The sequence below is a fragment of the Plecotus auritus genome (genome assembly GCF_963455305.1).
Source record: "Plecotus auritus genome assembly, chromosome: 6".
Classification (NCBI taxonomy): domain Eukaryota; kingdom Metazoa; phylum Chordata; class Mammalia; order Chiroptera; family Vespertilionidae; genus Plecotus; species Plecotus auritus.
In genome coordinates, this window is record NC_137773.1 from 130,931,516 (window position 1) to 130,945,011 (window position 13,496).

Consider the following 13,496-nt stretch of genomic DNA (forward strand, 5'->3'; position numbering starts at 1 on the left):
GGGCATGTGGCAGGAAGGCGGAGGGCCCACACCCTCAGGCCCAGGTGACTGAGGGACAACGGGAAACACATAGAGAGGCTGGGGTGGGCTTTCAGCTCTGGGCCAAGGCCCCCAGCAGAAGGAGGTGTCCTAGGCAGGTGATGGTGCCCAGATGGTGAAGGAAACGCTGCTGTTTGTTTCCTGTAACTCATTTGATCTTCCCCATAAGCACCTCCTGCTCCTTATGGTTTGAAAGGTCTTTTTTCCGCTTATGTGTCTAGTTTGTTCAAAGTTCACCTGCTCTGACAGGACCCTCACCTGGCCCATCCAGAGCATGTGAAAGAAGTTGGGCCTGCCTACCACTCACAGGACAGCATCCAACTGATAAGCTGGAAATGGCTTCCTCTTGTCGGTGCAGAGCCCTTCCCCCAGGGCCAGAAAGGTTTAAAATGAATGGAGGCGCCCTGGCTGGTTTGGCTCAGTGGATGGAGCATCGGCCTGCGGACTGAAGGGTCCCAGGTTCGATTCCGGTCAAGGGCACATGCCTGGGTTTCGGGCTTGATCCCCATTGGGGTATGTGCAGGAGGCAGCCAATCAATGATTCTCTCTCATTGTTGATGTTTCTATCTCTCTTTCCCTCTCCCTTCCTCTCTGAAATCAATAAAGATATATTTTTTAAAAAATGAATGGAGGCGCCCTGGCTGGTTTGGCTCAGTGGATGGAGCATCGGCCTGCGGACTGAAGGGTCCCAGGTTCGATTCCGGTCAAGGGCACATGCCTGGGTTTCGGGCTTGATCCCCATTGGGGTATGTGCAGGAGGCAGCCAATCAATGATTCTCTCTCATTGTTGATGTTTCTATCTCTCTTTCCCTCTCCCTTCCTCTCTAAAATCAATAAAGATATATTTTTTTAAAAATGAATGGAGGCTTTGCCCACCTGTGCTGTCATCAGCAGGTAAGCCCACCGTCCCTGGGAGCCTTGCTGGTAGTCCCCGTGCTTTATGGTAGCTGACTCCGTGTCTCCCTGTGCATGATGTGTGCTCTGATGGCTGCCCAGCCTGGCATGCCACCCTCTGGATGACCTGCCCTTCATCACAGCCACCAGTTTGCCCAGAGCCATTTGTTCAGACTACAGCCTCTTGGCTCCTTGTGACATGACTCCCACAGGCCAACTGGAAAGCCAAACACAATAATATGTCACATCTATGGGGTAAGCAAAGGTCACCTTTTCTCTGTGGCCACAGGACATCTGCCCAGGGAGATGAATTGATGGCCCCGTCATCGTTTGTAAGGATGAAAGCCCATCAGCTTTCTCTTCCTATTGTTTGGCCATAGAACAGAGCCAGAGCCTACGAAGGAAAAGCCAGACGGTCTCAGAAACCCAGGGGATGCTTACCGATGGCAGTGGCCGGATAGCACGGGACCCCTGTGCAGTTACTGTCACCTGCTACCCCAGCCTGGGGTCCCAAGACACAGGCTGTTTTCGCTTCTTAAGGACACCCAGTCCACTAGGTGTACACTTCAGAGGTTCCTGGACTTTCGTGTGGCATTTTGCACCTGAAGTTTGGCCATGATCATATTAATTATCTATTGCTGTATAACAAATTACCCCAAAACTTGGTAGCTTAAAACAACACACCCTGTGGTCAGGAATCCTGGCTCAGCTTAGCTAGAGGCCTCTTCCTCAATGTCTCCCACAAGCCTGCAACCAAGCTGTCAGCTGGAACTACGGTCTCATCTTAAATCTCATCTTAAGGCTGGACTGAGGGAGGATCTGCTTCCATGCTCACTTGGGACTCCACTGGTGGGCCCTGGTCTCTCCCTGCCTCACTTGTGTCCTTAACAATGTCAGTAAAGCTGGATACTGGGTGAGATTTCTAATTCTTGTCATTTGATGTGGCATTCCAGTCTTTGTTTATCCCAGCACCCTAGGGCTAAAGAGGGTTTGAGCTGCAGAGACTCTAAGAATATGGACCGGGACCTTCTCTGGGTCAGGGTCTTTGTCATGTCTGTGTCACACGCTGGATCTGACCATAGGGTATGGTCATTAACATTCACCCACCAACTGAGTGTTGATTGTTTCATCCTAGAGATTAACCTGTAGACTCCTGGCTGTGCAGCAGAAGCACTGAGTGGGTGCATCTCAGAGAGGTGAGCAGGAGGAGGAAGCAGGTCAAGGGGAGAAGGCATTGCCACTTGGAAAACGTTAAGCCGCCACCCAGAAGCTGTAGCTGCTGCGAGAGAAAAAGCTGGCCCGTGGGGAACACCCTCTGAAGCAGTTCCATCAGCTCCACACAGTATTGCACAGTATTGCCTGCCCAGCGATAAACAATCCATGAATGGGAAAAAAAATTGCATTGATGACCGAAACTATTACAACATACCTGGTTGAACTTAAGAATTTTGTGGAAATCGCCCATTTTTAATGTTTAAGAACCTCACAAAAAAAGCTTCACAAAGCTCACCAAGCGTCTCCTATTAAGAAAGGGTACCAAATCCCATTTCTTTCCCCCAGTGTCACCTAATAATTAACATGGTACATATTTTGAAAAGAGTCAGAAAAGGTAAAGAAAACACAGCAGCCTTTGTCAGCCATTTGTCTGAGATTCACACATCTTTAATGCAGAAGCAAACACTACACATGGCAGAGAGAGAGGGGCTCAGAAAAACACAAAATTCAACATTTATTGGAAATAATTTTCCACAGCATTATAATAATCCATCAACCCCAGAATAAACCTGAAGATAATGATTGTTATCATTATGTGGCAATATCTCGCATTTCCCAAGGCAAATACAACCATCATTAGAAACACCGGTGCCTCTTTAATGCTCATTTTGGGTAAAATAAAGCCCGTTACCTAGAGAAGAGAATGCACAGCGCTGACTGCCTGACTCCGCTTCAGTTTGGGCTGGGGTGGCATCGCACACCCATGTTAATAGGACAAAAGCCCTGATCGGATTGCCAGCTGGCAATTCTGTGTGGAATAGGGCTTTGGGAAAGGACCTCGCCACCTCATATTCTGTGTGTTCTCTACAGCATCCCAGAGTGTATTTTTTTTTAATTTCTTTATTGATTACGGTGTTACATATGTGTCCTTACTCCCCCATTACCCTCCCTATCCCCCCCTCATGCCCTCACCCCCCTGTTGTCTATGTTCATTGGTTAGGCTTATATGAATGCATACAAGTCCTTTGGTTGATCTCTTCCCCTTACCCCCACCCTCCCCTACCTTCCCTCTGAGGTTTAATGGTCTGATCAATGTTTCCCAGAGTGTATGTTTAAATCTCACAGACTTTATGCTGGGGTATCAGAGTCCCTGGGCAGTGAGCACTGGGGTGTTACAGGTCAAGAGATACAGTGAAATAAAATGCTGTCTCTTCTGTGTCTGTCATATTCTCTCAACTAATAAAGTGACACTAGAAAAAGGCTGTGTGTGTGTGTGTGTGTGTGTGTGTGACAGAGAGAGAGACAGAGGGCACAACAGAAAGGAACAGTAAATATCCCCTAGAAGCTAAGGTTGAAAGGAAGGCCAGCTTTATGTTAGTGAATTTTCTAGACCTGAGTTCCTCCATCTTGGCACTATTGACATTTTGGGCCAGATAATTCTCTGTTGGGTTGGCTGTGGGCTGTGCTGTGCATTGTTGGACGTTTAGCCACATCACTGACCTCTGCCCACTAGATACCAGCCATGCCACCTGCTTCCCAGTTGTGACAACCAAAAATGTCTCCAGACTTTGCCAAATGTCCCCAGGGGACAAATTTGCTCCATTAAGAACCACTGATCTAGCCGAAACCGGTTTGGCTCGGTGGATAGAGCGTCGACCTGTCGACTGAAGGTCCCAGGTTCGATTCCGGTCAAGGGCATGTACCTTGGTTGCGGGCACATCCCCAGTGTGGGGTGTGCAGGAGGCAGCTGATCGATGTTTCTCTCTCATTGATGTTTCTAACTCTCTATCCCTCTCTCTTCCTCTCTGTAAAAAAAATCAATAAAATATATTTTAAAAAAAGAACCACTGATCTAAGGCCAAGATTAGGCCCTTGGAGGTTATCGAGACAAGGAGTAGAAAAACCACAGCATCTCTGTGCAGCTGGCAAGGTGTTCAATGTTGCCCCAGGAAGGAATCCACTCAGGACAGGAAATCTGACCTGCGGCTGCAGAAAACAAAATGCAGTTTCCAGAATTGTCCCACCTGTGATGTCATCAATATTAACTGTAACTGTATTCCTAGACTTTCCTTACCCCCTGCCCTCACATGAGAGTTCAGGCTTGATCCAATGCACTAGTCAGGGTTCTCCAGAGAATTAGAACCAACAGGATGTGTATACATATATAGAGTGGGAGAGATTTATTATAAGGAATTGGATCATGTAATAATGGAGGTTTGATAAGTCCAAAATATGCAAGGTAGACTGGCAAGCTGGATACTTAAGGAAGTTTTAGTTCAAGTCCAAAGGCAGTGTGCTATCAGAATACCTTTTCCTTTGTTCTATCAGTGCCTTCAACTGATTAGATGAGGCCCACCCACATTATGAAGTGCAATCTGCTTCACTCAAAGTCCACAGATTTAAATGTCAACTTCATTCAAAAAACACCTTCATGGGAACATTCAGAATAATGTTTCAGCAAATACCTGCTTACCATGGTCATCCAAGTTTGCACATAAAATTAACCTTTGCAACCCACTTCTCTTTGTTGTTGTTGTTGTTAATCCTTGCTTGAGGATATTTTTTCCATTACTTTGAAAAGAGAGAGTGAAGAGTAGGGAGAGGGGGGAGAAATAGAGAGAAGAGAGAGAAATATTGATATGAGAGAGACACATTGATTGGTTGCCTCCTGCATGCACCCTGACCAGGGCCTGGGATTAAACCTGCAACCCAGGTACATTCCCTTGACCCACGACCCTTCCGTGCACAGGTTGACACTCTAACTACTGAACCACATTGGCCAGGGTTGTAGCCCACTTCTTGACTCCACCCTCCAAGGAGGGCCTGGCCCAGCCAGATGGGTTCTATGGGTTTGGGGATGGGAAAATTGAGAGGAAAAGAGGGTGAAGCAGTTTAACCAGGGGCATCAAGGGTGAAATCTGAAGAAGGCTTTCGGTTTTGTGTTTGTGGAGGGCTATGGGTGTAGAGAATCTGTTGTATGGGAGGAAGTAGATGACAGGGGTTTATAAAATAAGATTTCAAGAATATCAGTGAGAACTCTGTCATTATGAGAGTGCTCAGAATAATACTTATAAAGGAGTTTGTTCCTTTCACTACAGTGCCTTTCTTGGGTCTTTGCTATCTACATTTTACACATATGAGGGAGACACTACTATGCCAACAGGTCCCTCATGTGAGGCATGGCTACTGCTATGGTGAGCAGACTCCAAGGTATTTATTCAGCCTTTCACAACAAGAGAAGGGCCCCACATTTCCTCCAAACAGTCATTTTCTCCCTGCCTGACACCTCCAGAGAAACTCCCTGACCCCTTCTCAGAGGACATTCTCAAGTGACCCTGATGGATGGGCAAAGCGACCAGGTGGCAACATGACCCAAACTTTAGCCTCTGCCCATTGGAGCAGGGGTGAACACTGGTGGACCACATTGGTTCAAGATGCACCAATCAAATTCTCTCTCCTCAGAACCTGCCATTGGAATTACGAACAGAAGGCATTATAAAGCCAGGGCTGGCATGGTGTGGGCAGAGCACAGCCGACAACACAAGTTGGCAGAGACAGGAGAGTGAAACAGATGCACAGAGAGAAGTTGGGAGGATGCAGCTCCTCTGTGTCCAGATGTCTGATGGTTGACACATTGATGGCAGAGCATTAGAATGAAGTTCCCAGACCTGCCCTCACGCCTGCATTCTCTAAGACTCTGATATATCCCAATATCATCCCAATAAGTTTTCTTTCCCCTTCGGCTCATTGGAGTGAGTTTCTCTGTCTGACAGCCTAATGGTGCTTAGTGAAGACAGATCACTGTCTACCTTGGCCAAAGGAGCAGGTCCCACCATGTTCTGTCTTTCTGGCACAGGAGCTCAGTCAACAGACCCTGCAGCAGTTTCCACTGACTGCCCACCGGAGTCCCTCCTCCCTTCCTCCTTGCTGGATTGACATGCACCCCCTATAAACTTCAGAGGAATCAGTTCCACTCCACAGCCCCAGGGAGTACACCAGGATTGGGCTAAACCACACCCCTTGCCAGTGATGGGTTTATGCATGACCATGTGACATCATTCTAGCCAATGGGACATCAAGGAGAAACTGCTAGGGGGAGGGCAATTATGGAGAGACAATTCTGTAAAAGATTTTATTTGATGATGAAAAAGAAACACATGGAAGAAACATCCTTCTTTTCTACCAAAACACACATTTGTATGTGTGAATGGTAAACCAACGAGGAGGACTAGATAGTGCAATGAGGATAGCAGAGCAGAACAAACAAAGAACCTGGGTTTTTAAAGATGACTTTGAGCTCCTGGAACCACTGTTCTTGGACTTCTTGCTACGTGAGAGACTAAATTCCTTGTTCTTAAGCAAGATTGACCTTTATTTTTTGTTACTAATAGCTAATGTCATTTTGTCTGCAACATAGTTCTTCAAACTAAGAAAGTACATATACGTAATATAAGAGAAATCCTGTGATGATGGTGGTGGTGGAGATAATGATGATGGCACTGCTGGGGATGATGGGATGAAGGGGTGTTGGTGTTGGTGGCAATGAAGGGGCACTGCTGATTGCGGCAGTAGCAATGGTGATGATGATCATGGTGATGGTGCTGATAAAGCTGGTGATGATGATGGCAATGGTGAGAGTGAGGTCAGCAGCTACCATTTGTCGACTGTTTTCTTTCTGCCAGAACAACTTCTGAGCAGGTCTCTCAATTTCTTGCAGTGATATACAGAGAGAATAACTTAATAAATGCAGAAGTTTCTTAGAAGGATTAAACCAATCATTGCACTGATAATCCACTTATTAAACACTTAGCCCTACACTGGGCTATGATGTGCTTTAAGCAACTATTTTCTCATGACAGTCAGACTCCATCTTTAATGTTTGCCTGCTGACAGCTTTCAAGCCCCCATTATTCCCATTTTCCTTTGCCCCACACCTGGGCAAGCTGATAAAAGCCCGGACACTTCCTCCCACGGGGAAATTCAACCGATGCAAACCCTGCTCATGTGTGCAAACTCTCGCCCCAGGCTCACCCCTAACCATAGTAAGACCAACTTAGGTGCCTGCCCAGTCCTCCCCCAGAAAGTCTCGTGCCGCAATAAATATTTTATACCCTTTTTGTGCATCTGTGACATCATCCGTCTCAAATATGAACCAATTTGGGGTTGCAGGGGGCAACCACAAAGTAAACCCCATGAGACAGAGAATCTAATTCCTCCCATTTTATTGATGAAGAAACAGAGGATCAGAGAGGTAAATCTACCTGCCTCATCACATAGTTAGCATATAGCAAGGACAGGATTCTGTCTGACTCCAGGGCCTGAGCTTCTGGTCAACCAGGCCATCTTTTCTCCACTTCTAGAGGTGATTTAAAAGATGGAACAGGATACTCGTTGTGGGAGATCTTTGAAAAACAGAAAGCGTGTGTTCACTGACTCTCTCAATCATTCCACAAGTAGTTAATTGTGCCCCTGCTACATCCCAAGCTGCGGCTAAGTTTTGGGGACAGATATTTGCATATTTAAGGGCCTGGGTTTTGAGCCAACTAGAACCAAATGCTCTTCTGGATGAATTTACAGGACCCTGGGGCATGGTAAAGGTCAACCAGGCCACCCCCTATGGAAGATGAAAAAAGTTGTCCAAAATGGGCAAATAGATCAAAAACAAAGGATGAGTGAAGGAACATAAAAAATCACAAAGCATAAGGCTCCTGCTAGAGTAGGATAAAAAACCTGGACCAGAGAAGAAATTCATTTTAATGAATCGTTACCTAAAATTGCTGATGAGAAAGTCACAATAATCCTCAGCACCGTGGCCTTGCTTGGGAGACTGCCTTGCTACTCTAATTAATGAAATGAAGAATTAATTCATAAATCAAATACTCATTAAAAATTCAGAGGGCGGCAATCAATATTTTTCTGCTTGTTCTACATTCATCTAATTTTCTGTAATAAATGGCATTAGGAGATGATTATTGGTAAATTAACAGAACAACCAATTAAACCACTTCTTGAGAGTGTTTGCCAATTTAGAGGGCTCATTTATGAAAAATGCAAGGCTTGGGTGGATTCTAAGGACGGTGAAATAATTGTCTACTCACTGAGCACTGGAGAGCTTCGGTGTGAATGGCATGGTGACAGATCAGTGAGAGCCATTGAAAGAATTAGTAAACATGTAAAAACATTGGCTTTTTAATTTTCATTTTATTTTATACAAAATGGGTCAAGTGTTATTTTTTCCTGGAGCCTAAGGCTAGTATTGACCTTGACCAAACCAAAGATGCGATTTTCCAGGATTTGGGATCCTAAGGCTGTGAAGCAAGGACAGAGGAGGAGGAGCAGTTGAAGGAGTATTAGCACAGTGGCCACAGTGGCACGCTGACCACATCACCCCTGCTGCCTGGCCCTGCAGAAGGTCCAGAATTTGTACCCATTTCTTTTTTTTTCTAGATTTGTCACATTTTTAATCTATTTTTAATATATCTATTGATTTCAGAAAGAAAGGGAGAAGGAGAGAGAGAGAAACATCAATGATGAGAGAGAATTATTGATTGACTGCCTCATACACACTCCCCATTGGGGATCGAGCCCACACCCAGGCATGTGCCCTGACAGGAAATTTAACCATGACCTCCTGTTCATAAGTCGATGCTTAAACACTGAGAGATGCCGGCCAGGTGGGTATGTACCCATTTCCTAAGCTTGACCTTCAAGACATCTATCAATTCTGAGAACTCAGATGTCTTCTAAGAAATTCCTTTATGCTGAAGATGGGCAGAGTTGGCAACCAAGACTTTTGACTGAGACATAAATAGCCTGAGGGAAGAGGCAAATTGTGCTTTAATCAAGTTCCCCATCAGGGTAGGCTCTCTGTGTGAGGAAAGAGGAGCTTGCTTTTAGAAATATGGGAGAAGGCAGCAGGAAACTATTTAGCTTTAGTACATGTGGGGAGTGTGGTTTGGAGGGCACCTGTCTGCAAGTAAAATGGGAACAGAAAGAATTATGACCAGAAAGAGAGGAGGGAGCGGGGAGGCAATCGTTTAAGCAGAGCATGTGAAATGAAGTCACTGTCCAACAAACAGAGGGAAGAAGTGCTGTTCCGGCTGGTGCGCGCCTCGAGGCCCCTGCTTCGGATGATGAGGATGGCTGGCAGGGTATGCAGGTCTGGTCACCAGCCACGGCGGTGCTTCTTCCTGAGCCTGGCTGGCTGGCTCCGGGCCGTGCTCCTGGGATATGCTTCTCTAGCAGGGCTCCCTCTGCAAATGTCCAAAGCAAGCAGATGGCACGTAGTCGGTGCTCAGTAAATACCTGTTGGAATGACCAAACTGGGACTCCAGAATGGTACAGCCTCTAGGAAATGCACTTAGCCATTTAAGAACTACCATTTAATTGAAGAAGGTTCATTCAGTATTTCTTTTTTTATAGGGTTTTGTAACCAGCCTTTAGGATGGCCCTCAACGATTCTTTCGTGCCAGAATTCATGCCACACTGAAGAGGGCTGAATAGGGCTGATGTGTGTAACCAATGGGATATTGCTGAAATGAACAATAGTTTAGTTAATAGTCTGCCAATGTCATTTTTTGGGTAAAATGTTAGATGTTACCATTAAGCCATGTGAAGTATAGATGGGAACTCTGTACTGTTTTTACAGTTTCTTGGGATTATCACTTTTTTTTTTTCAAAATAAAATATGATCAAATAGATAAAACTGCAAAACAAAGCACTCTGGGTCTTCTCACTCTACGTCTGAGCTCTGCCTACCTGGCAGTGACACCCCCATCAGATGCTTCATGATTTGCCTTTGCCAGGACATATGAATTGAAAAGAGAGTAAACCGACATTTTGGATAAAACAGTGTTTCCCAAAGGGTTCTGTTAAACACTAATTCAGCAGGAATTCCTATTAGGCAAGAATAACTATTCTGTGTCCAGGCAAATTTGGGAAACTCTGGGTTAACTTCCTTGCTGAAAGATTGCTTCGTAGGACATGAACATATGTTGTGGATCTCCAAGAGGGGGCTACAGAATACAGCAATTCCCTAACATTTTGTGCACAGAATCTTCTCCCCCCTCCTCTGGGTGTCCCAAAAGACTAGAGATTCATGTGCTTAAGAAACACTGAGCTAAAGCAGTCATCAGAGAAGAGAAGAGAGAGGCATAAGGAATCATGTTTACTTTTTACATGTACTTTTTGTGGTGTATGGATTCATGAAATTTTATCACATGGATAGATTTGTGCAGCCGCCACTACAACCAGGATGCACAGCTGTTCCATCACCACAAAGAAACTCTTTCATGTTCTCTCTTTATAGTCACACCCTCTACCACTCCCAGCCCCTGGCACCTATCACTATAATTTTGTCATCCAAGTCGTTGGCTGTATCAACAGCTCATTTCTTTGTATTGCTGAATGGTATTTTGTTGTATAGATTTAACGCCATTTGTTTAATCATTCACCTGTTGAAGGATAAGGATATTTGGCCAACTTCCAGTTTTGGGGTATTTCAAATAAAGCTGCTATGAACATTTGGAAATAGGTTTTTGTGTGAACAAAATGTTTTCATTTCTCTGGAATAAATACCCAGCAGTGTAATTGCTAGGTTGCATGGTAAATATATACTTAACTTTACAAGAAACTACCAGGCTGTTTTCCAGAATAGCTGTACCACTTTTTATTTTCACCAGGAATGTACGTGTGATCCACATTCTCTGAGACCATGTCAGCACTTGGTATTGTCAGTATTTTTTATCTTAGCCAATATAAGAGGTGTGTTATGGTATCTCATCATGATTTTAATTTACATTTGACTAATGGCTAATATGTTGAACAAATATTCATGTGCCTATTTGTCATCTGTATCCCCATGGGGTGAAATGTTTGTTCAAGTCTTTGTCCATTTTTAATAGGACCATTTCCTACTGTTTCTGTAGATTGCGTTTAGAGAGTTATCTATATATTCTGGATACAAGTCCTTTCTCAGATATGTAACTTGAAAATATTTTTTCCCATTTGTTAGCTTGTCTTTTCATCCCTGACCAGAGACTCTCACGGAACAAAGGTTTTCATTTTGATGAAGTCCAATTTTTCAAATTATTTTCTTTTATGGATTGTGCTTTTGGTGTCAAGATCACTTGGCCTTAGTCTAGTCACAAAGACTTTCTTCTCTATTTTCCCCCAAAAGTTTTATAGTTTTACATTTAGATCTATGATCCATTTTGAGTTAATTTTTTTACAAGGTGTCATGTTAAGGTCAAGATTCATTTGTGCTTTTTTGGTTTTTGGTTGTCGCCTAAGGGTGTTGCTGACCACACACACCCACCCACCCAATTCACTCACACCTCAGGTGCACAGTGCCAACTTCTCACCCCGCTCCAAACATCCTCAGCAGCTCGAAGGTGCTTTCTGCTCCCTCCAGCCAGTCTCCCCCTTGAACTGATGTTTTGATTAACCTCCCACTACAGATCTTAATTAGACCCAATGGGAGGGCTCCTACTCTAGTGCGCACCACCCAAGGGCATCACCAAACCCTTTTCGGTGGTTATTAACTGAATGCACTGTCCCTAGTCACCCAGGACGGGTATCCCAGCCTCCTTGCTGTTGGAGCACATTTAGGGTGTTCACCCCTGGCGCTTCCAGGCAGGAGGGAGACACTGCCCAAGCTTCTTGAGGCCTCAGCTGAGCACCGCAGCGCAAGAGGAGTAAGGGGGGCTTCTTTCTGTATCAGAGGAGAGGCAGGTGCCCCTTTGTTGAGCCACAGGGTGCCCCTCCAACCCTCCTTCCTCCCTGGGCCTTCCCCTCTTCCTCTTTCTCAAGGGGTTGTGATCTTGGCCTTGCCAAAGGGACCGGGTCAGGCAGAAGAATCCATTTGTTTAAGAGAGCACATGCCAACAGTGCTTAGACACATGATGCCCAACCCCAAAGCAGAAGGTTACATTCCATTGTGGATCAACCCACGGGCACATTTACGTGTCGGGGTGGCTGCGCAGTGTGCTGGTTAAAATTCTCACCTTTGCCCATCTTTATTTCAAGCATTTAAATGGAATAACGCCCACATGAGGGGGTTTGGACCCCAACATGTTCAAAATGTTTTCTTTTCTGGAGGGAAGAACAATGTAGCTTTTAATTATTCTCTCTGTGTTTACATTCCAATTTTTGGAAAAGAGTGGTATAGCTTGTTTTATGGAGAGAGAAAAAAGAGATATAAAAATTATTTTTCTTAAAATGAGTTCAGGTTTAAAGGAAATAGTTTCCAGAAGTCCATTTGTAGAGTGTAAGTCCATCTGTAGCGGGCCTGTGAAGAGCCCCCTGACTTGGGCTGTGTTTTGGGTAAGTTGGAAGCCTGCCTCACCATTATCTCGAATGCTCTCTCAGCCCTCTGTCCTCTGGCTGTGATGTAACGTGTCAGGAGGTACCAGGTGGGCCCTCCACAGACTCCTGTGGCCCAACCCCCACCCACCACTTTCCAGCTGCGGGACTTTGGATTGTGGCACTGCTCTGTGCCTCCGTTTTCTTTTTTGTAAAAAAAGAGTTTAATAACAACATTGCCTCATGTATACTCATTTACATGAGCATGTAAACTGCTCGACACAATGCCTAGAACATAAAAAGTGCTCGGTAAAATGTGGTTCTTTTTCCTTTTCGCCTGCATTTTCCTGTAAATATTTTGTGAAACACAAATAAACAGGAAGGTGCCAGGAGAGGCCCCTGTGCCCCAGGTCCTGACTGTGGGGGCCCACGGAGGAAGGTCTCTGGGCAAGGGTCATTCCACACCGACACTCCCGGGGAAATGGTGAGCAGGTAGAAAAAAGGGCTGCTGTTAAAATGTGTGAAGCAAACATGGTAGTCAACCTCCAAGGTGGCCCCAGTGATTTTTGCCTCTCAGTGCCCACGCCCATACTGAATAGGGCTGAGCGGGGTCACCATTAGGATCTTGCAAAAGTGATGTGACCCCTGAGGCTGAGGCATAAAAGACACGTGACTTTGCCTTGCCCACTCTTAGGTCACTCCGGAGGAGCCAGCTGCCATGTACTGGGGAGTCTCAAGCCACTCTATACAGAGACCCAGAAGGTAAAGAACTGAGGCCTCCAGCCAACAGCCAGGCCATGTTGGCCAGGCTTGTGAGTGAGCTGGCTTAGAATAGAATTATCCAACCCTAATCAAAGCTTCAAATGACTGCAGCCTCAGCCAACATTTTGACTATGACCTTGTCATAACCCATTCAGACTGCTATAACAAATATGCCATAAGCGTGTGGCTCATAAACAATGGAATTTATCTCTCACAGTTCTATAGGCTGGGAAGTCCAAGACAAAGGGGCTGGCAGATTCAGTTTCTGGTAAGAGCCCAATCCT